Source organism: Dipodomys spectabilis, unplaced genomic scaffold, assembly GCF_019054845.1.
Source record: "Dipodomys spectabilis isolate Male_0828 unplaced genomic scaffold, ASM1905484v1 ptg000054l, whole genome shotgun sequence".
Lineage (NCBI taxonomy): Eukaryota > Metazoa > Chordata > Mammalia > Rodentia > Heteromyidae > Dipodomys > Dipodomys spectabilis.
In genome coordinates, this window is record NW_024870731.1 from 34,448,975 (window position 1) to 34,473,797 (window position 24,823).

At 39.1% G+C, this 24,823-nt stretch overlaps 1 pseudogene; it reads left to right on the forward strand.

The window, feature by feature from the left end:
* Nucleotides 1-22,093: 22,093 nt before the first annotated feature.
* Nucleotides 22,094-22,172, forward strand: LOC122108280 (annotated as a pseudogene).
* Nucleotides 22,173-24,823: the final 2,651 nt, after the last annotated feature.

Sequence of the window (24,823 nt, forward strand, 5' to 3'; positions counted from 1 at the left end):
CAACATAGAAATCATCTTATAAATATGTTATAAACAATTGCATGAAAGAAAAAAAACATTTGAATACTTATCTTGGGGTTCATTCCCCTAACATCAACTTATTTGACCTTTTCTGCTTGACTCAGACATATACTAGTTATTGCAAATAAGGGAAACCATGGGACCTATGTTTCTTTGGGCCTGGCTTACTTCACTTAATATAATATTTTCCAAGTCTTTCCATTTCCTAACAAATGGGGCAATGCCATTCTTTCTGATGGAGGCATAGAATTCCATTGTGTATATATACCCCATTTTCATGACCCATTCATCTACTGAGGGGCATCTGGGTTGGTTCCATATCTTAGCTATGGTAAATAATGCTACAATAAACATAGTTGTGCTGGTAGCTTTAGTATGGTCTTGTTTGTGATCATTTGGGTAAATGTCCAAAAGTAGGATTGCTGGGTCATAGGGGAGCTCTATGTGGAGTCTTTTGAGGAACCTCCATACTGCTTTCCAAAGTGGAACCTTACTACATTGTTTGTTGTTCCTAACAAAACAAAGACATGCTGACTGGCACACAGCTTGCTGAGTTTGACATTGTAATACTTTAATTCTAGAACTTAAGGTTTCCTAGAAATTGCTGAAACATTTGGACTATCCATTCTGATTCACACTTAAAGCACAGGGCAACATCTATGACTCAACCAGTTGAACATGGCTTCTTTCCAAACATGTATTTCTTTTTTTTTTTTTTTTTGCATTCCATTTTCTTTTTTTTTTTTATTTTAATTTAATTTTATTTGTGAACATACTGTACAGAGGAGTTACAGTTACATGGGCAGGATAATGCGTACATTTCTTACCAAGCATTGCAGCCTCCTCCTTTGTTTACCCTTCACATCCCTTCCCAGCCTCCCCCCTCCCCCCCTAATCCCAATCCTTCTCCTTCCTCCCCCCCCCCCCCCCCCCCCCCCGCACCAACGTTATAAGTTCGTTTTGGACATGACAACTTGTACTTCTCATTGTTGCAACAGGTCCACCTGTATCCTTAAACAACTGGTTTTTCCCCATCTCCTCCACAAGTTATACTGACATCAAATATAGTGAAAGCAAGGGTTATACTGTGGGGGAGGGACATACAAAGCAACAAAGAGATAATCTTATAAATGTGTTAGAAACAAAAACATGTATTTCTTCTTTAAACATCTTGGATATGTTTCAAATATTTACTTCTCTTTTTACCATAGGCTCCTTCCTTTTAACAGTGATGAGCTACTTCCATTGTATTGGTATTCATACCATGTAAAGCAGAGCTTGTTTGAAATTTGTTTCATGTTGGAGGAATTTACTTCATTCCACAACCACAGCAGGTTTTCAGCTGCCAATTTAAAATGGAGAGATGTTCTGAAAAGTGTGAGCTATTTGATTTTAATGACATTTTATACTCATGATTCTCAGTTTTCTGCCAATAGCGTAGGGTATCATTAAGATCACAGCCATTGTAATACCTTGCAGTGTTAAATTCTCTGAATGAGAAGTGTTGAAACCTGAGCAGTTTTTGACCACAAATTCATATTTTAAAAGAAAATACTTTCAAGGTTATGAAAACAGCAGGTGCAGAGGGAGATGTAGCTATCTCTTTTTACTATTAGGAGGGAAAATAAAATAAGCAGCAATAGATCTGTTCATTTCTGGTACCTCTATTTTTAGGCATAATTATATGACCAAGTAGTACACATCAGGGATGGTAATAGGAATATCAAATTATATGGCACGGTTGGTACCATGCTGCAAGTAGAAATAAAAGAAAACAAGAAAAAGAGAGACCTTAGGGTCATTAAACATTGATGAGGTATAGCACTGTGCGATTAGCATTTTGCAGTGTGCAGTGATATTCAACTCTAATTAGTTCAGGATCTCTCAACAGCTATGTTATTTGGGAGCTAGAAAATTCTTCCATTTGGGAACTGTCCTGTGCAATGTCGGACTCAAAAGCTACCCAATTCTTTACCCAGTAGAATCACCCAGTCCAGCAATCTAAATCATCTCCAGACACCACCAATGATTTTCAGCATGGTGTCCAATTTTACTCATTGAAGAACTCCTTTATGTCAGGCCATGATCTTTTCCGTAACTTGAGTTATGGAGTCGAGTTGAGTTGGTAATGCAACTCAAATAGGATTTACATATTCCATTGCCCGCTCTCAGTCTAAAACCTTTAAACTATTGATGGAATACAGTTTCACTCTATTGAAACAATATAATTTCTGATACATATTGTAATTCAAAACTAGTTAAAATCTATCATTACCAGCTCTGCAAGTGCTTTGAAATGAGTAGCTACGTGACAGGGGAGAGTGAAGCAAGCCACTGACTTGATAACTTTGGATTCATTTCAGGGTTTTCCTGTTACTCCACAGTCAGTTATGGCTAATGAATGAAAACGAAAATATTGTCAATTTCACCTAGTCTGGTGGCACTGTTCTGCTGGGGACATCTCAGTATATCATTTTGCTTGTCTTACTATATTGGGATCTACTTGAGAATTCTTGGCTCCTGATTTTTGGGAGAAACAATGAATCAGTATTTTCAGTTTGGTTCCTTAACCTGTCATGGCCGGGACTTGACACTGAGCTATATACTGACAACATACTTCTCTATCAGAAACCCTACAGCATTTAGGGCTCGTTAGAAAATCCTCATTACATTGAAAAGAGCAAGGATTGAAGTCCTGCTGCTCAGTAAGCAGAATGTCCTGCTTCCTTGAATAATAAACAACAAACTCTCCTTGTGTTGACATCTAGTTGTTTGCTGTCCTGCTAATATGTGATTTGGAAATAAATTAGTCTCTCTTAAAGAAGATAGAATAGATAGAATAAAATAGATTAAAAAGAGCCTAATGTGACTTCCTGATTAGCTATGTAAACTTAGATAAGGGCGAGTTTTTTTTGTTTTGTTTTGTTTTATAAAATAAAGATAGGACCAGCTTTCCTGTCTGCCTTTGCCTTCCTATGAGAGTCCTGTGGAGAATCAGCTATGGCAACCCAACCCATGTGGATTGCTTTGTGAAATGGAGAGAACAATACAAAGGTAAAGAGAAGCAAAGGGCATCAAAACCGTCTGTTACCCAGGTTCAGACATGTCTGAGCATGACCACTGAAGAGTGCAGAAATCCTCCAGGGACTCCATTGCTAAAAGAAGAAGGGTGTGTGTCTGAGTGGAAGTCATCATGAGAGAAGTCCGGGTCAGGTCTCATGTTCTGAAGCCAGAAAAACAAGACAAAAATGTGAGTTGTGTGATTATCATGATTATAAATCCGCCCGCAATGTACTTCATTTGTTTTTCTCTTCTGGCATGACTTCTCTGGGTTTATGTGGGTGTCTTGTGGAGAACACTAGAGGAACTGCTTCTTCTGAAATTCCTGGTGGGAGAATCTCTTTTCCTGCCTTTCGAGAGTTTTTTAAAAAAATTTTTATTTTTATTTTTAATGTTTTTTATTGTACTGTAGAGAGGGGTTACGATCACATGAGCAAGGTAATGAGTACATTTCTTATCAAGCATTGTTGCCTCCTCCTTTGTTTTTCCCCCACCACCCATTCCCTCCCACCTCCTCACCTTTGGAGATTTTAGAGGCCATGCCAATCCTTGGCCTACCGGCCCCTTCCTTGGGGCCTCTGTCATCACATTCTTTCTATGACTGTGACCCTTATGCCCTCTCTTCACTCTGATTGCCAGGGACCCACAAGGGACATTACCATTTCAAGATCCTTAATTTCTCACCTCTGCCAGAGTTACAGTGACATTGAAGTTGGCATGTTCATGGTACAGCAGATTAGGCTGTGGAAAGCTTTGGGTATGGTGAGGGAGCCAACGTGATTTTTGTCTTCCAGTCCTTCATAGGGAGACGTGGCCCTCCCAGTGTGTTATGGCAGACTGTTCTTGTAAAAAGATGAATGACAGGGAGGAGATGATTTCTTACCACTCGATGGTTTTTGAGACTTAAAACCGTAGGCTTCTCTCCTAATGTCTTATATGAGAAGTAGTGAAACCAATCAAAAGATGGAAGAAGGGTTGCAACTCCGAGCATAGGAATACTGCAGACTAGGATTAAGCATGTGGGCACCAGAGACAGACCCCCATTCTGGTGGAAGTCAAATCCTTGAAAGGAAACAGTGAAGTTAGGAACTTTCTGGAAGTTGCCCGGAAGGGAGAAATCATGACTGAGCACCTCTCCTATGGATGACACAGCTTTGAGAACAAGGTAGGAACCAATATCCCCATAGTAATGTATCCTAGTGAAAAGAGAGGCAGAAATCAAAGTGCGCAGACATTAACCCACCCGCTTCCTGTTTGGAACCGGTTCACATGGGTCAAAGTACTTAAGCTCACTGCTCAGCGGAAGAAATGTAAACCAAAATTATGAGGTCAAGTTTTTCCCCACAAAATGGGGGAAAATTAGAAGACTGGTGGTAAAATTAGTGATAGGATAAGGATGCTTGAAAAAGTATCGCAGTCATTAGCTGCTTTAAATATACACACCAAATCCCACATTAGCAAAGGGAGGAGGTACTGGGGATTGAATGGGAACTGGTGTTATCTTTTCAAGAAAAACTGGCTTCCATATGTCTTACAGTTAGAAATATGAAATCAGGGTGGCAGAGTGATTACTTGAGTATGAAGGAAAATTGTGCCGTGAAGTAGATTCAAGTTGCTCACTACAGTATTGTTTACAGTAATGAAAAATAAACAGACTCAAGTTAAGTGACTCTTACAGAACATGCATTAAATATGCTTAGTGCAAATGAACAGATGCATTTATATGTACCAATATAGAAAAAATATGTCTAATGCAAATGAACAGATGCATTTATATGTTCCAATATATAAAGACATTAAAGATGTACCAGCAAGCCAAGTTAGAGTGCATACCTCTGCTCCCAACTACCTGGAGTGGGAGGCAGAAGTAGAGGAAATGAAGTCCAAGACTGACTTGGGCAAAAGAGCAAGACCCTATCTTAAAAGTAAACTCAAAGAATAAGGACTTAGGATATGATTTAAGTAGTAGTATGCTTGCTTAGGAATCATGGAGTCCAGAGTTCAATTCTCAGTGTACATCCTTATGTACATATATTAGTAGGAGCTGATTTCTGTTAGGATAGAGATTCAAGAATGGTATATAGCCGGGAGCTGGTGGCTCATGCCTGTAATCCTAGCTACTCAGGAGGCTGAGATCTGAGAATCATGGTTCAAAGCCAGCCTGGGCAGGAAAGTCTGTGAGACTCTCAACTCCAATAAACCACCAGAAAACCGAAAGTGGCGCTGTGGCTCAAGTGGTAGAGCACTGCGCCTTGAGCTGAAGAGCTGAGGGACAACGCCCAGGCATAGAGTTAAAGCCCCACAACAGACCAAAAAAAAAAAAAAAAAGAATGGTATATAGGGGTTAGAGGAGTGGCTTACTTGGTAGAGCACTATCAAATAAGTGAAAGTAGCCACCAGTACTGAGTTCTAGTTCTGGCCTTGGATTAATCGGAACCAAAACCAAAAGAAAGGCCTATATGTTTACCTGGATTGCTTGATTATTATAAAATTGTATTGCATTAATTAAACATCTATATAATTCAGCATTATAACAATGACAAAATTTTAAAGGGGTCTGTTCAAAAGAGATAATGGGATGACTCTTCTTTCTGCACATTTTTAATCAATGCTTTGCCCATTGAGTATACCCTAAATTCTCTGGATCATTGGATGATTCTATACTGTTGTGAAAATCAAACATCTTTTTTTGAAAAAGGCAGTAGCACATCTTTGAAATGCAAAACAACATTCCAGTTTAACACTTAGGTGTTTCATTCAACTGCAAAGGTCAACATAAATCAACACTATCATGCGGTTTCCTGCGAAGCTATCTTCATTATTAATAGCATTCGAAGAGACACAGAACCTTAAAAGAAATAAAGCTTAGCTGCTACAAGAACTTGAATTGGAGTCCTACAAGGAAGAGTGGAAGGAGAAGGGAATTACTAAACCAGGAGGAAAGGCTGCTTAAATGACACAGATGGATGATGTCCAGCAGTCTGAGTCTACCTACCTAAGAGCTCATTTATTTTGCATGCAAAGTGTAGACAATAAACCTCCATTGGCATATGGACTTCTAAGCATCATCTTACAACAGGAAAGGCTTAAATTCATAAATTATGATCAAGAGAGCAATAAGCAGCTGTATGCCAACTGCTCTGACAGCTAGTTTCTCTGAAAATAGAATTTCAGACCTCCAGACAAAATATTAAACTTTAACCAAGGATGGCCCTACCCTGGATATTTTCTTGTTTCATTTTCTCCATCTGTTTTTTATGATACACACTGTATTTTCCTGAGATTGGGGCTATAAAAATGATAAAAATTGACATCTTTGTTTGGGTGGTAGAGACATTCTTAGAAAAATGTCTTGCAGTCCATGTAAAAATCTACGTGTTGGGGCTGGGAAGGTGGCTCAGTGGTAGAGCGCTTGCCTTGCATGCATGAGGCCCTGGGTTTGATTCCTCAGCACTACATAAGCAAAAAGCAAAAAGCCAGAAGTGGCGCTGTGGCTCAATTGGTAGAGCACTCACCTTGAACTGAAGAGCTGAGGGACAGCGCCCATGCCCAGAGTTCAGGCCCCACGAAAAACCAAAAAAAAAAAAAAATCTACATGGTAGATGGAACTTACTTTGCTTGGTAAAGCCAATATTGAGACATGATTCTAATTCTCCCTTTATCTCATCCAATAATTGATTTGTGAAAGATGTGTGGAGCTGCATTAAGTATAACGTTTTTTCAAGGCCCAGATCAGAGCCTAGAAGCAAGTACTCTGATTCTGCTGTAGGAGGAATCTCCTCACTCATCTATGAGAGCATGTTTCCAAAGAATGCCTGTGGAACATTTTCCTCAGAAGTAAACCTAAACTTTTTTTGTTTATATTTAACATAATTGTCGTTGTTTTTTCATTATTTTATAAGTAGTACATTTTATTATGAAAAGGTAGTGACCACAATTATGCAAAACTAAGACAAATACATCTTTGATTTCTAAAAATGGTCATACTTCAGGGAAGGAGGATAAGGGAGAAGGTTGGAAGGGTAAGGAGAGTCTGATCCAGTTACATTGTTAAATTAAACTCCCTTGTATAGTTAATAGATGCTAATAAAAATACCACAAGCCAAGTATTGGTGGCTCATACCTGTAAGCCTTACCACTCAGGAGGCTGAGATATAAGAATCAAAGTTTGAAGCCGGCGGGGCAGGAAAATCTGTGAGTCCCTTATCTCCAGTTAACCAGCAGAAAACCAGAAGTAGTTCTATGGCTCAAAGTGGTAGAATGCTGGCCTTGAGCAAAAGAGCTCAGGAAGAGTGCTCAAGCCCTGATTCAAGCCCCATGAATGATCTTTTTGAAATAAATCACACTAACACATACCGACTAAAAACACTCATATATATTTTCTTTTAGGCATATTTCTCAATTCACGTATCATTTTTCATCTTGTAATCTCAAAGGATTATCTAAGGAGAATCTTATCATGTTAGTATTTATTAAATTACTTTTTAAACATAGTCATTATTAATCTTTTCTACATTTATGGTCTTCCTTAGCATCATAATTATATGTATAGGAGTTCTTTTTTAATAGTACCACAATTAAGTTATCTATATAGATTATGCCAGCATACTGTGTCATGTTGAGTATAGTAGATATGCATTGCTGTAATTTTCTCCTCTATATCTTCTTACAGCGTTGACAACCCCATTGTTTCTTGAACCAGCTCAATCATACTACATTCTCCACATCTCTTCCTTTGGGAAGAGTAATTGCCCCAACTTTAAGAAAACAACTCATATATGTAGGAAATGAGTGTCTTTCTTGGGATTGGTATGGAGATGATAAAGTCACTGTATCGGGAGCGAATGTAGCTTTCCTTAGTGCTCTGTTGCTAACTTGTGATTTTTTGAGACAGGAGGTCCTAGAAGCTTAGAAATTGGAAAGAGCTAGAAGCTTAGAAGTTGGAGAGAACCACATTAACAATAGGATGAGAGGTTAAAGGCAAGAAAGAGTGATACTTTTCTGGATCCAGCTGTCCCTGAATTTCTGATTTTTTTGAGAGTCTTATTATATAGCTCAGAATGGTTTTGAACTCAAAATTCTCCTGCCTTTGCTTCTGAAGTGATGGACTCACAGATCTGAGCATCCTCACCCTCTTCCAAAACTGTTTTTTTAATATGTTAAAATATTTAATATATTTGTATATTAATTTTTCATAGCAAGGGACTTCATTATGACACTTCCACACATGCAGACCCAAATAATTCTTTGGTTTAATCGTTACGATTGTGGATTCAAACTAGTTGGTTCAGGATTTCTGAATATATCAAATTAATACTTCTAATACAAGAGTGTGCAACATTTTCCATGAACAAAATAGACTCTCTTTCGTCTCATATTTTTCAACATTATTATTTTGAAGTACCATCAAAAATAATGTTTTTGTAACATGTTAATGACATTTCTCAAAGAGACCTGGGAAATACTCAGTTTGTGGGTTGTATTTGCTTTCTATTTCCTTTCCAGAATGGAATAGGTTTTCATTCCGCAGACCATTACTTTAAGAGCCTGTTTAGCTCATCAAGATGAGTCAGACACGTGGCAAGTGTAGAATAGCAACATGGTAAGCAGGTGAACAAATGATTGAATTTGCTGCTTGAGGACCCTGAGAATTTCTTTTTAAAGACACATCCAATCCCTCAGGCTATGATCAAACATGATCTCAAACATTGAGAAACACGTGCAATTCTCTTTGGTCCTTCAATTTCATATAGCTGGAAAAAAAACAAACCTTCATTGTGTTTACTGCCATTTTTGCACATGAGATGTAAGCTGAATTAATAAAACACACACAAAAAAACACATAGATTTTGCTTCCAGGGACGGTACTATCAAACCTCACTGAGATTTAAACATAGATGATGGATTTACCTGCTAGGTTTTTAGTTTTGAATTCCATGTATCTAAGGAAGCTCAGAAGGTTTAATGAAAGCATTACTTGAAGGAGTTAGAAATATTGTTGGCCTCTTTGGTTCCTCAGAGATCCTATTTTATATCCTAAAGAGAGTATTTCAGGGCCCAGATAAAAGCAGAGGAAAACTTTCATGTTCTTTTTTTGTTCCTCTATTACTGAGCAAAGCTTGTCATGATTTTTCCATTTCTGTTTCCCTAAGAGCTTTCTATGTTTCCTGAGGAGCCTACGCTCTGAGCTCACTTAAAAGCAGAGGAAAAAAAAATAAGTAAAATATTTAGTTTCAATCATACAGATCAACTTCATCTTCAAATTAGAATGACAAGAGTCATCACAACTCACGAAAGAAGGCAGATGTCCAAAGCAAAGACTAAAGACATAGCTGAAGCAAAGCAGCTGAACTGGTACCATAAAGATTATAATTGACAGGCCTGCTTCTTTTTAGTACAGTGGCCAACAGACTTGACTCCTTTAGCCATGTTTCCTTCCTTGGCATTGAGTTTATTTTGATATATTTCTTTCTTTCGAACTCATTGCCTTTAAAAAATTTTTGCAACAAGTTTGCTGCAACTGAATCAAAATATGCCATATTTATAAGCCTCCTCCCTCAGACTATGGTGTGTACAGGTCCAGCGGCTGTCCATCCTGGAAGGAAATCCAACCTCTGAGATTCCATTCATCAAGGGCCAAGAAGGAACCTTCAGCCTCAAAGGAATATTATCCTTCTGTTGTACGGGAATCCAGTTGTGAGAAACAGAGGAACAACTTTTTGAGAGGTCTAAGTGGCAGTGTTTATTAGAAAGCCAGTGACTGCAGGTGGGCTCCTGTCCCAAAGACCTGTAGCCCCTTGAATACACTTACCACTGTTAGGAAACAGCCATGAGAGGAGAGAGGAAAGGAAGAGCAGAAAAACAATGTCAACAAACCAGATCAACTCCAAAGGAGAGCTGAAGTGGGACTCCATAATGTCGCTTGCACATCATGCCCGTGAGAAAACGACTCATCAGATGCATGTGATCATGTTCTAGTGAAGCCCTTCTTTAGTTAACTCATTATTCAAGAATTATATTTCTTCAAGGAATCATCTATATGATCCGAATCAACTTCTTTGTCTGTCATCATCTTACACATGCATTCAAATGAGAATTTTATAGAAACTTGCTCATTTCTTTTGCCTTAGTATCCCCATTACATCTTCTTCATGAGACCATGGGACTCCCATATTGCTGCTTAGCACACAAATGTTGTGTAATAAATATCATTTGAGCGTTTCTAGTGTGCACTGGATTATGGAACCCCAGGTTGTAAGAGACATTAAATCATCTGCCTCTCTCATTCATCCACTGTTTTATTCCTCTACTATTTCCTCTTCAACATCTCTTGAGATTGAGCAAACACTACTTGAAGAAATTCAAGAGCAGACCAGGAGCAGAGTTCTTCCATTATTATCAGCACCTCTGTCACTTTTCATTTGTATGTTGATTCTAGTTCTACAATATGGCAGAATGATACAAAAGAGAAAAAAACAACAGATTTTCAGAACGTGCTGGCATAGGTTCAAGTGTAATTGAACTACTTGATGCATGATTATTTGGGGACTCAATATTCATCTCCTGACTAAGTCTGTTGCGTGAATTAAGATAGGCTTTGACAATAGATTCAAAGGGTGTAAAGGTTCAAATGTAGTAGTATGTGAATTTTCACTACAAAGCACTATAGCATGGGTCCACAATTGATGTTCCATACCTCCCCCTGCCCCAAGCCAGGTAGAGATTCAGGCTAAAGGAGATCCCATCAGGTTCATCATTTGGGCACCAGCTCTCATTTTTTTCTAATGTGAAGGTAAAAGGAGCTGAGAGCTAGTGGCTCACACCTGTAATCCTAACTACTCAGGAGGCTGAGATCTGAGGATTATTGTTCAAAGCCAGCCCGGGAGACTCTTATCCCCAATAAACCACAAGAAAACCAGAAGTGGCACTGTGGCTCAAGTGGTAAAGTGCTTGCCTTGAACTGAAGAGCTGAGGGACAGCTCCCAGGCCCATAGTTCAAGCCCCACAACCCACAAGAAAAGAAGGTAAAAGCATGTAGAAATTGGATGTGACAGATCATCCACTTTGACTCAAACTAAGAGCAGAGAAAAGGAAGAATAGAGGATGGATGCGTGGCAACAAATGAGTCTGTAGAGATGGAAATTAGTAATAAGTAAACATGAATTAGTGATACATATCTTGAAGGCCAATAAAGCAGGCTATGAGAACTGAGAATAAGAGAAGGTAGGTTTTAAAAAAAGAACATGTAAGAAAGAACACCAAGGATGTGACATTTAGATGGAGGGAGCATTGCGGGTCTGTGACATGGTCAAGTTCTTCCTATTTGGTAAGAAATGAGAAGGCCGGAGTAACTGGAATAAAATGACAGCAGAGGATTAAGAGAAAAGGTCAGGCAAGGAAGTAGCAGAAAGAAATAGGCCTTTATAAGTCAGTGGCAAGATATTTGGATTTTATTCTAACTCTCTTCAGAAGCTATTGGATGATTTTGTGTGGAAGGGTGATATGATATAATGATGTTTTAGAAAGATGAGTTGGCTCCCCATTGGGTACTTAATAATGGAGAGGGTATGAAAATAAAGCAGAAAGAACAATTAGGAGAGCCAATAGTATAGGTGATACATCATGATAGCTAGGCATGGGATATTAAGAGTAGAGATGTCTGGCAAGAAATACCGGAAAGGAAGATTTGAGAACAAGTATTGATAAACTGCATGTGGAGTATGTGGGGAAAAAAGTAAATATGTCCTGCCACGCTGGTCCATCATTGCATTCATTTCCTGGGTTGCTATTCTCTGTCATTTCCAAATAAATTATTTGCTCAAGGGATACCATCTTTCCAATGATCACTTAAGTTTGATAGAAGGAAAAGGCTTAAGGAAAGGCATGACCCAGCAAGCGATTGGTGCATTTAAGAAGTGACAGGGAGGCTTGCTCACCTGACGGAGAAAGATGGGGTCTGTGGAACAGGTACTAAGTGCTTAATCTACACAGGAAATGCTCAAAGTACTGCTCACAGCAACCTTGGGAGGTAGTGTCATTTCTCTAGAAGAAGAAATTAAGGTATAAGTGTTGAGAAACATCCTAAAGGTTATATAACCAGTCAGGAGTAAAACAGGCCTAGGACCTGAGAAAATCAGCTTTCAGAGTTCACTATGTACAAGTAGGAGGTGAGAGACAGACGCTGGGACCACATTCCTCAAGCCGGGAAGTCTAGAAATAGGAGAGTGACTCTCAGTAAGTGGAATACAGGAAATCACCAGATGAGAGAATGACTTGGCTACCTTTTGTTTAAAGAGAGATTATAGCTTGATAATAAAACCTTAGGTCTCCTTGGCACAGGCTGAAATTTTCTTAAAAGAGACTCAGAAACACAACAAATCAAAGAAAGGTTGGACAAATGGGATTGCATGAAATTGCAGAGCTTCTCATGGCAAAGGACATAGCTAGCAAGATCAATAGAAAGCCCATGGACTGGGAGAAGATCTTCACTAGCCATACAACGGACAAGGGTCTCACATCTAAATATACCTGGAACTCAAAAAATTAAATCACCCAACAACAAATCTTCAAAGAAACAACTGCCCAATAAATAAGTGGGCTAAAAACTGAAAGACAAACTTCTCTGAAGAGGAAAGAAGGATGACCAATAGACACATGAAGAAATGCTCAACCTCTCTAGCCATAGAAGAAATGCAAATCAAAACAACATTGAGATACCACCTCACCCCAGTTAGAACTCTAACAACAACAGATGCTGGAGGGGATGTAGACAGAAGGGAACCTTACTGCATTGTTGGTGGGAGTGTAAACTTGTTCAACCACTTTGGAAAGCAGTCTGGAGGTTCCTCAAAAGACTCCACATAGAGCTCCCCTATGACCTAGCAATCCCACTTTTTGGGCATTTACCCAAATGATCACAAACAAGACTATACTAAAGCTACCATCACAACTATGTTTATTGCAGCATTATTTACCATAGCTAAGATATGGAACCAACCCAGATGCCCCTCAGTAGATGAATGGGTCAAGAAAATGGGGTATATATACACAATGGAATTCTATGCCTCCATCAGAAAGAATGACATTGCCCCATTTGTTAGGTAATGGAAAGACTTGGAAAATATTCTATTAAGTGAAGTAAGCCAAGCCCAAAGAAACATAGGTTCCATGGTTTCTCTTATTTGCAATAACTAGTATATGTCTGAGACAAGCAGAAAAGGTCAGATAAGTTGATGTTGAGCAAAATGAACCCCAAGTTAAGGACTCAAATGTTTTTTCTTTCTTGATATTGTGTCTAACATATTTATAAGATATTTCTTTGTTGCTTTGTGTGTCCCTCCCCCACAGTATAACCCTTGTTTTCACTGTATTTGATGTTGGTATAATTTGTGGAGGGAAAAGGAAAAAACGAATCGTTTAACTAGGAATATAGGTGGACCCATTGCACCAATGAGATGTACAAGAGCTTATGTTGAAAATGAACTATACATCTTTGGTGCAGGGGGCGGGGGCGTGGTGGTGGGGGATGGGAAGGGATGGGAAAGGGAAACAAAGGAGGAGGCAACAATGCTTCGTAAGAAATGTACTCATTACCTTGCCCATGTAATTGTAACCCCTCTGTATGGTATTTTCACAATAAAAAATAATTAGAAGTAAATACTTTACTCGGGAGAACTTGAGAAGCTAGAAGTTATAAATTAGGAGACAAACTTCAGAAATATTTGTGGAATAAAACTGACAGGACATTATGCCAGTAGAGAGTAAAAGGAACTGTAGAAATAAGGCAAGGTAAGAATAATAGGTAGTCGGAATGATGACTTAGGCAACTGGATGGTTGGCAAGGTCATTAATTCAGACAGAAGACCCAGAAGGAAAAAGCAAACTGGGGAAGATGATAGACCTATTTTTGTTTATATTAATTCAAGGTGCCTTGGGGGATTCATTCACAGGCAGATATCCACAGGCTACTTAAATATGAAGCCAGAGATGTAGTTTTCCAAGAGCTCTCTACTAGACTTCAATAGTTGAGAGTCATCAATATGTAGGTGGTAGTTAATACATGCAAGCAATGAGATTATTATCATCAAATTTATGTGCATGAATATCACCTGCCAGTGTGCATACAACTTTGGAAGCCCAATTATTCCAAGCCTTCCAGTTAGCTGAATCCTCAAAACATATCACAGTGTGCCCCTAGATCTTCATAAGAAATAAGGTTTAACTATAAAAATACTCACAGAAAAGCAGAAATAAATCACAGTTAATAGAAATAAAACATCTCTCCTGCCAAACATTAATAAACTTAAAATAGATGAAGTTAAATAAATTGCAAGGAGAAGTTTAGTTCTGATAGTTTTCTAGTATTGCTTTATGAGTTATTTCTTCCAGGGATGAAAATAGGCTGCCTCAGTTTGCATTAACTCTCTATTTTGGGTTATAACTTACAAACTTCCTATAGAGCTTTGAAGAATTTCTGACAAGCTCAGATTTAATTATATCTCCAGCTGTATGGAACTTTCCAGGCTTCAGGTTATGAAGAGAGGTGTACTAAAAAGGAGACCAACCAAGCTGGACGCTGGTGGCTCATGCCTGTAATCCTAGCTACTCAGGAGGCTGAGATCTGAGGATCGTGGTTCAAAGCCAGCCTGGGCAGGAAAAGCTGTGAAACTCTTATCTCCAATAAACCACCAGAAAACTGGAAGTGGCGCTGTGGCTCAAGTGGTAGAGCACTAGCCTTGAGCTGAAGAGCTGAGGGATAGCACCCAGGTTCAGAGTTCAAGCTCTACAACTGACAACAACAACAACAACAAAAGGAGACTAACAACAACAAAAGGAGACCAACCTGTCTTTATCCCTTCAAGTTTAATAGCTTTTGATCTCACCTAGGGAAAATGTTGAATTTTGGACAAAGAAAAATCACAGCAGCGTTTAAACCTTTTATCACTTTTCTTATTTCCAAATGAAAGACTCCAATCAATTCTTATGTAGTATATAGGGGACAAAACACATGTATTCACACATGTTCAGAGAGTGGAGAGTTTGCCTACTACAGTATCAATCAAAGAGCTTTCACCCATGAGAAGGTGATTGAGTAGACACAAGAAACCAGGCCATAAATAACAGATTTCTTGTCTGAAATTTAATATACTTGTAACATCATTATGCAAAGTTTCTTGGAGTTAAAGAACACAGGGAGTTGAAATCCAAGGATGGGCTCGAGGTGTGACAATGCTGGTTTGCATGCAATTTGGTGAATCATTCATTTGGGTTGTCTGTATGGTCCTCAGTAAACCATCAACAGTGAAAATTCACCCAGCCTTACAGCTAGAAATGAATCACTTAGCTACTGCTGCAGAAAAAGCCATTCCAAAGTCATGGTTATGATTCCAGCATGCTGATTTATTAGTGGATTAGTTCATGCAATTGCAGGCCAACTGGGGACTGTGCTCATGTTTGGCTTGGCTGAGCCTGATCAGTGGAACAGTTCTGTTCCATAGGTCTCTCATATTCCAGAAGCAACTGGCTGACCCAAAAACATGTCCCTTTCCTGCTGGTAGCTAAGGCATAAGAGTACAGATAAAACATTTTCTTGAGGTCTATCTAGGCAGAGATCAGCCATATAGTAACCTTGCCCTCATTCTATTGATCAAAATTACATGACCCAAATCAGAATAAGTACAAAATTACATTATATACACACATATATATGTACATATATGTTTACATTATATATATATGTATATATACCAGCCTGCATCAATGTTGAGATGGAGAATTAGGCCCATTCTAATCTTCCATATTTAAGACCACAATTAAAGTACAAAATTGCATTCCTAAGTTATGAAGACTACATATTTCATAGTAGCATAATGAATCAAGTTATTATTCTTACTTAAACTTTGGGAAATCCAAGTAGTCACAGTTTTCTAAGATTCACAGTATTTGATTATCCATTCTGTTTCACAAACAGAATAAATATTCTTTCATCATGAACATAATGGTTAATGTTGATATAATATGGCAACAAAAATCCCAAGCATTCAACCTAAAGGCTCCATATCTTATATTTAGGAAGCCAGAACTAAGTTACCAAAGGAGGTCCAAAGACAATATATCCACATCTGGGTGTGTAAAAAAAAAATTATACCTGGCTGATTCCTGCTGCTGAAGTGCTATCACCCTTCCTGCATCATCCACATGTTAAAGGGAGCGGGCCACTGACATTTTTCTCCTACTGTAGTCTGTCAGAGCTCTGATAGGCGTAATTCTCTCCACTCTGGAATCCTGCCTCATTCTGGAGGCGGGCAATTTTCCCTGGTTCAGTCTGGTTAAGCATTACTCTGAAAATCAGGGCAGCCTCCCTTAGCCTTTATCTGTGAGCAGGGCTCCTGGGCATCAAGTGTGTGTAGAAGAAGGAATATCAAGGGGAGAAGTAAGATGAACATTTCCAAAGACAGCTGGGAAGAATCGTCTGTGTTCCTGCATCCCTCCTTATCCACAGCTTGCTTATCCAGCTTGCAAATTAATTATATATATTTCTTCAAGTTATAGAAACAAAGAGTGATCAGAGATTTTTTTTTTCAATTGATTTTTAAAATCCTTTTTGTTCTCTCAGTCTCCCTTCCTGAGGGCTGAAAGATGCATGTGGACAGTTTAGCCACCTCAAACCAGCCAATTCTCTTTTGAGAATCATCTTGGAAGCCAGCCAGGGAGCATTGTTATCCTTCTGTCAATTACAAATGTGCCAGACACCCAAAGCTATGGGGAGGAAGTGCAATTATTAGAAAGGACCCAAGAGAATATGCCCAATGTCATCCCTGACTTGCCAGGCGACCTTTAGAAAATCAGATGTGTAAAAGGGGGATGATGAATTGTTCTCTAGGCCAATCATGCAAATGAGTAGAAGCTCCAAAGATAGAAAGAAATTAAGGTAAAGAGAATCCCCAAGAATCCAAATTCGGGGGTCATGAAGGAATTATCTTCTAATACAGGGTACCTGCTCTAAACAGAGGCTAACGTCTTTCCCCAGGTATTAGCCACAATTACCACCCTACTCCTATTCATGTGCTTAATTCCAGATTCCTTCCTCCTGCCAAAAGCCCATGTCTCTGACACTCCTTCTTTTAATTTTTGGTGAAGCACTAATGGCTTTATAAAATAACTTCTAAAATCCCTAATCCCAATGCTAGGGGAAAACAAAAACAAAACAAAATGGAAAAAAAAAACCCAACCCTTTGTTTTCATTTGGATAGAGGGCCATGGAGATCAGAGTGAGAATGAAAATGGGAATGCAGACAAATCTATTTATTTGGTGTGTCTATGGGTATAGCACATCTTTCAGGCTAACTCGGGCCCTCTCATAAAGACACTTTACATTCCAAGCAGATATTAAAGAAGGGAATTCTTCATGCAGAGCATTTCCCTCCTATGCTAGTAAGAGGTACTAAGAGATGGGTAATGAGTTAGTCAAACCACAAATCAAATAATAAATATGTATCTACCCCTTTCTTTAGTGTTTTAGATTTTTTATTTATTTTATTTTTTATATTGTGAAGGTGATGTACAGAGGGGTTATAGTTATATAAGTAAAGTAATAAGTACATTTCTTGTCAAACTTTGAATGGACAACAAAACAACTTAGCAGTTCCATTCAAATAGGAAATAAAGGACACTGAGTATAAACAACTACCAGGAACACAGCCAGTGCAGATTCCAATGTCTATTGTTTTTAAAAGAATTTAAGTAAAAAGACATTATGTGAAATATTGAGCATTGTAACAAGGCATTAGCTTAAAATGGTATGTCATTCATGGTGCCAGACGGTGATGGTTAAATTTATGTCATCTTGATTGAGTTAAGAGATGTCCAGACAGCTGGCTACAAATTATTTCTGGGTGTGTCTGTGAGGCATAAATGAGCATTTTAATGATTGAATGAAGAAGATCCATTCTCACTAATGTGAGACACTGAGCGCCCAGGTACAATGAAACTCTGGGGCTCACATGGGAAGCAACCCTCCCTCCATGGGAAGTGACCCTCCCTATCCTTGGCAGCTTCTTGGGCCTTTGATCATGGCTGGAAGGTTGCATCACTGACTTTGCTAACTGTCTTTTCAGGGTTCTGACCTTGGCCTGGGTGTACCTCACTGACTCCCCTAGTTGTCTTCTTGGATCTTTAGCTTCAGACTTGGTTATACCATTGGCTTTCCTTGCTCTTCACCTTATAAACATCCTGTCTTGAACCCCTTCAGTCTCCAATCCTGACCAATATACTAATATACTGCTATTGCCTGTCATTCTGTACTGGGGTGATAAGCAACCTACTCCCCAGAATTAAAAGATACTGATTTTTAACAAGTCATTTTACATGTCAGAAGGCCATTTAGAGTATCCCTCAGCCAATCTGTACTTCTGAGTAACTGGCTGTGAAACAGAATTTCCCACAACACCACACCTCATATTTGATGATTTTCTAGAATGAATCACAGAACTCATGGAAGTGCCATAGTTATCATTACAGTTCACTATATAATAAAGAATGCAGAAATGGTTATATGGAGTGCCACATCGAGTGAGATCCAGGAAGTTCATGAAGGTAGAAGTTGGCGTATCAATGTGTTCATCAAAGAAGTTGACCCACCAAACATTGGTGTCCAGGGCTCATTATTTTAACATAGATTAGACTCATTGAACCACCAATTATATGGCAGAGCTCTGTCCCTCAGTCTCCACAACCTTCCTTAGTGTGTCAGCTATCTCAGAGACTCAACTTTCTAGTCACATGGTCGTCCTTTCTTCTAACCAGTCCTCATGGTCAGTTACTTGCTGTGTATAAATTTCAAGGCAATCCAAGGGTTTCATGAATAACAAAGAAGCTCCTATTATGCAAGAAAGTTCAGGGTTTCAGAATTTAACCTTTGGTCACCAAGAATAAAAGCCAGTCATATATTTCTTTCATATGGCATATACTCACATATAAATTCACATGTAAATATACCTACATGTAGAATGTATGTGTGTTTGTGTCTCTTTCCTATATCCATATAGAAAACTACACTCTAGGAGTAAAGCATCAGGAGAATATAAAAAGACAGCAGTAAAGTTATCATAGTAAAAACCAACTCAATCAACAATCTTCAGAACAATTTTTCAATCGATTGAAATCGGACAGTAATTAGTGCCATTTCAATATAGCATAGCTATCTGCTAGAACCTAGAAGACCCAGTAGCAAGTTGTACATGTGGCTAAGGTTTAGCCCAGCAAATGGTAGTTAAGCCACAGGGAGATTAACATGCAATACCTAAAGCAGAGTCCAGAGGAGCCATAAAGAGGCTTTGATTCCTTCCCTATGTGTGGCTCCACCAGAAAGAGTCTAGAGAAAGAGCCTCTGGAATGTCTCTGCCTGGGGAAGCCCAGCTGTGTCCCAGAATTAGAGGCACACATTCATTCTGGTCACATCCATACACTCTGCCAGGCCACCAGCTATGGCAATTGAAACCCAGGACTCTAATAATGAAGTCAATGCCACATCATCCATCTTGATGTCTGTACAAGGCTATTTCTGACAAGCTGGTTTTATGGGCTGGTGCATGACTCCAGGAGGATGCAACAAAATAATCAATCTTTAAAACATTAAAAAAAAATCCAAAAACCACATACCAATGCATAGTCCTGTGACAACTTAGCTATAGAGAAAGAATACTGAAAACAACCTCATTTCTTAGTCACACCTTAAAGGACACCCATGAGACCTATCTTCTCCCTTGTACCTCCCAAGAACAGTCCTCCTTGGGGGTAATTAGTGGTCAGTTTGCAGTTAGGACTTCTCCCTAGGGGTAGAAAAATTTTGAGCCAGTTCTAACCAAACAGAAGCACCCGCACAGTGGAAATGTATTCATCCTTAGCCTAATGTTTGTGCAACAAACTTCAACTTGAGGCTTCATGCATATTCATTGAATCTCATGCATATTCATTGCGTCTCATGCATGCACTTAAAAACTATGAGATGGAAGCCTTGGCCATGTGAAGGTATCTTCCTAAAATCTGCCAAGTCACCATCCCTCGTTTCCCATGATCATTCCTGTGTAATCCTTCAAACTCTCCACAAACTCTTGGAACTCTAGAAAACACAATTTTCTTAACCACGTTTGCTCTTGAGCCCCCTAATTCAGGCCTGCCATTTCCCTGAACTCTTTCTCTCTCTGTTGAGCTTCTTGCTTTGCTAGTCTGCTTTTATACATCCTTATTTAATTTTTGGTAGGAGATGCCAAGAATTTGGGATCTTCAATTCTGAGACCATCTGGTACAAGGCCAAAGTCAATCCTGGCTCTAGGTTTCCATAGAGAAATGCGAAGAAGAAACAAGGCCTTCTGCACTACCTCTGGTTGGCAGTTACCAGGATGGAGACCTATGAACTCATGAATAACATGAACACACTCATCAAATTGGGATTCTAACTGTATCCAAATACAATCTGGACCAATATCTGAAGGCAAAACCTGATTATTTATTAATGAGACTGGACTTAAGTGGCCTGCTATAAGATGATCATAGCTTACAGTTCCATCCAATGCCATACATTCTTTGCATTTGTTCTTCCAGAACATTGAAAAGCTAGCCATATGGTAGCTTTGGTTCTAACCCACTCAAGTTACACATAGAGTAAATCCAACCTGGAAATGAAATGTTGCACAATTTTCCCTCATTTTCTCTCTTTCATTGGTCCCCTGCATTGTGACATTTTCTTTTTTCTTTTTCTTTTCCTTTGGTCAGTCATGGGGCCTGAACTCTGGGCCTGGGTGCTGTCCCTCAGCTCTTCAGCTCAAGGGTGGTACACTACCACTTGAGCATCAGCCCCACTTCTGGCTTTTTCTGCTTATGTGGTGCTGAGGAATCGAACCCAGGGCCTCATGCATGCAAGGCAAGCGCTCTACCACTGAGCCACCTTCCCAGCCCCATTGTGACATTTTCTAAACTGTGTTTCACATATACAAAGCATGTTTCCATCCAGCACCAGGTGGTGTTGTGCTTCTGCTCTTCTCCAGTACCTTTCCTTGTGTGCCTGCTTCTTAGCTCAGAAATCTCAGCTTCAAGGTCACCTCTGAGAGGTCTTGGCTGATGATTCAATCATGAAACCTACCTCAAAGGTTCCTCTAGTATTTCACAATGTTTTATGGACTTCTTTGTACGTAGGCACATCAAACACTTTTGTACTGTATTTTTGTCTATGTTTTGTTTTTATAACTAAAATGTGATCTGTAGTTGATTTTTCATCAATTCTGTTTTTTTGCTACAATCCTCTTGCTAGGATCTGGCTCATAGTATGAATTCAGTAAATAAATGGTGAAACAATAGACAAAGAATCAGGTTTTTAAGCCATTGTCTTACTGTGTAGCCTACCCAAACCTCAGACTCATCACCCTCCAGCACAGATTGTTGAATGCTGCGATTATCAGCATGTTCTACTGTACCCAGTCTGAAAAGCCTGATTTCTTTCGCTCTTTTTCAATTTAGCTACATGTATTTTGAGGGCAGGGCCTTTCTTTTTTTAGTTTAAATGTTATTGTTAAAGGTGATGTATAGAGGTGTTACAGTTACAGGTAATCAGGCAATTAGTACATTTCTTTCTGAACAATGTCACCCCTTCCCTTATTTTCTCCCAGTTTTTTTTCTCCTTCAGACTCTCCTCCCTGCCAAGTTGTACAGTTCATTTCCAACAGTGTCTAGTGAGTCTCACTGCTGAATTGGTTCACCCTTTGTGATACCCGTTCGTTCTATGCTTCCTTTCCATTCCTCAGATCAGATAAACTTATGTACAAGACAAAGCATGATTTTTATTTTTTTAATTTTTTTGTCAGTTGTGGGGCTTGAACTCAGGTGTTGGGCACTGTCTCCGAGCTCTTTTGCTCAAGGGTAGCACTCTGCCACTTTGAGCCACAGTTCCACTTCTGGTTTTTGAGTGGTTATTTGGAGAAAGAATCTCAAAGGTACTTTCCTGCCCAGGTTTGCTTCTGCCTGCCATAGTAAATCCTCTTTTGCAACCCAGAACTCATTGCTGATATGAGATTTTGGTACATGTAAGAAGGAATATGATTACTACAACAGTTGGCAATGTGAGGCTTTAATTCACACAGGTTGCTCTGAGAATAAAGTTGATGTAAAATAAAAAAAAATCCTCAGATTTCAGCCTCCTGAGTAGCTAGGATTACAGGAGTGAGCCATGGGCACACAACCCAAAGCCTTATTTTTGAAGTTGATTGAGAAGCACCTATCTCTGAGCTACTTGGGGGCATTGCAAACCATGTAGCAATCTATTCTCTGAAATTGCCAAATTAATAAACTTCCATAGATTAACTGCATTAGAATTATCTGATTATTTGGCAAAAGTGTAGCTTCATGAATTCTATCTGATACATTTCTTATTTAGTAGAACAACTGGAAGTGGGGAAATTGCATTTTAACACATTCTTCAGCAATTCTTTTATCTAGTAAAACAAAAGTTTTGACTCAAATAGCTTAGTGCTAATCACAAACAGTAGCAGCTCAATTTGGATGAAAATTAAGTATGCAAGTTATTGTTTTTAAGAGAATAAGATTGAAACTGGTGATTTTTTTCCTGAAGCTTGTGCTATACCATTGTAGCCACATTTCTACTTCTGACTTTTTGTTAATTGGAGATAAGAATCTCTCCAATTTGTCTGTCCAAGCTGGATTTGAACTGTGATTTTCAGATCTCAGCTTCCAGAATAGGTGGGTTCATAGATGTGAGTCCAATCCCACTATTTTAATAAAGGTCACAAGGCCAGGGTGAACCTACCTGTGATTCTCACTAGTCATAAAATCAGTGGAAACTGTAAGCATCCTTAACCCCGCTTTCCATTTTCTCCATGTTAGGAATAGAAATGTCTAGCTAGCGGCGTATCTTGAAAGATTAATGAGGTAATGCATGCAAAACACTTAGCACTGGTGAAACGGTAATTTAAAAATGACAAGATTTTATTATTACTTAGATTTTAAGAAGGAAGAAGACAATGAATATGGACAATGAGCTCAGGCCAAAGGATTCAAATAAAGACAGCAACACACCACTTTTCAAACACACATGAGAAGTTACATACCTGGGCTCTCTTACTAGCTAGATTTCCTGTCTATATTACTTTACTAGACCTGCATTTCAATATCGTATGTTTTCCCCTATCAATACTATGAGTATTTTCTGGGTCCAAATTCATACTTGTTTTTGCTTTGCATTTAATAGTACATGCCACATTATTTGGCAGTCTCTATTATTTTCACTGTGATGATTTTGATGTGGTTTGTCCCACAATTCCAAAATATGTTTCTAGGGTACTGGTATAGGGGTGATGGTATCTCTAAGAGATAGGCCCCAGTGGGAGAAAATGAGGTAATAGAGGTACCAATCTCATGAATGGATTCATGTGGGCCTCACAGAGGAGGATATGTCTCAGGTCTGAGTTAGTTCTCAAGAATAGGTTGTTATGGAGTAACACCAACTCATGGACATGTTTGCATGTGGCCAGTTCCTTGTGTACTTCTTCCACACTGTGACTGAGCAGGGTACCAGCACTGTGATACTCAGGTCCTCTGGAAATAATTCTGTTTTCTTTATACATCATCTGGCATCAAACATTTTGTTGTGTCAGCACCAAACAGACCCATACCTTCTTAAGAGAGCGATGTTGTTCCTTGGTGTTTGTATATTCAGCATTGCCACCTTGTATACATAGTAGGTATAGAATAGATATTTTTGAATGAATCGAGGTCAAAAGAAGAAGGAATGATGCTGTAATAAATCCTTGGTCTTGACTGTTCTGGCATGGTGGGAGGATTCTGGGGAAATCCATGTTCCCATGGAAACACTGAGATGGTTTTATCTTCCTCTCATGAAGTTTCATCTTCTCAGGATTAACCTCCTCCAAAATTAAGAATAAGGATCTTAGTGCATAGAAGAACATAAAATCATTTCTACCCAAGAAATGAGCTGCTGCTGGGCTTCTATTTCTCCTCCTCCTCCTGCTGTTTCTGCTGCTTCCTCCTTGCTTTCCTTCTCCTATTCCTCTTCTTTCTTCTCTTCTTATTTCTCTCCTCTTTTCTGATCATCCCCTCCCAACCCCATCACACACACACACACACACACACACACACACACACCTCCCTTTCTGAGTTATTGAGGTGGCATTTCACTATGTATCACAGGCTGGCCTTGAACTTAGCATTCTCTTTCCTCTGCCTTCCAAGGGCTGGGATTCCAAGTGTGTGCCACAACTCCCAGCCTTCGAAATTGGCACATTTCATGTGAAAAATCTGCTAGGGAATCTTTCCATATGCTGACAGATACAATGACAATGAGTCAAATAGCTCTCACTGCACTCATGGCTCTATTGTTCCTGAAACATAAGAAAAAATACTGTTTTCTTATAAGCAGATGATTTGTCTCTTCCCTAATTTTATAGTATTTAAATACAATGAAATGTGGGACAGCTTCATGTCGTCTGGTTCTTCTCAATATTTGGAACTTACACATAGGAAAGAGGTGAGAAACATATAAAATACTAGGTCGCCTTTGTTTAATCTTCCAAGAAAGCCTTGAGTTTTATCGCAGCATAAAAGCACCGATGTAAGGCTTGGTGGCTGTTCCTAGCAGGGCTACCCCATGGAAATTCCTTAGGCCGAGAAAACAGCTGGCTTGCCCACGCTGCACATTTGGCTGTACAACTGGCTG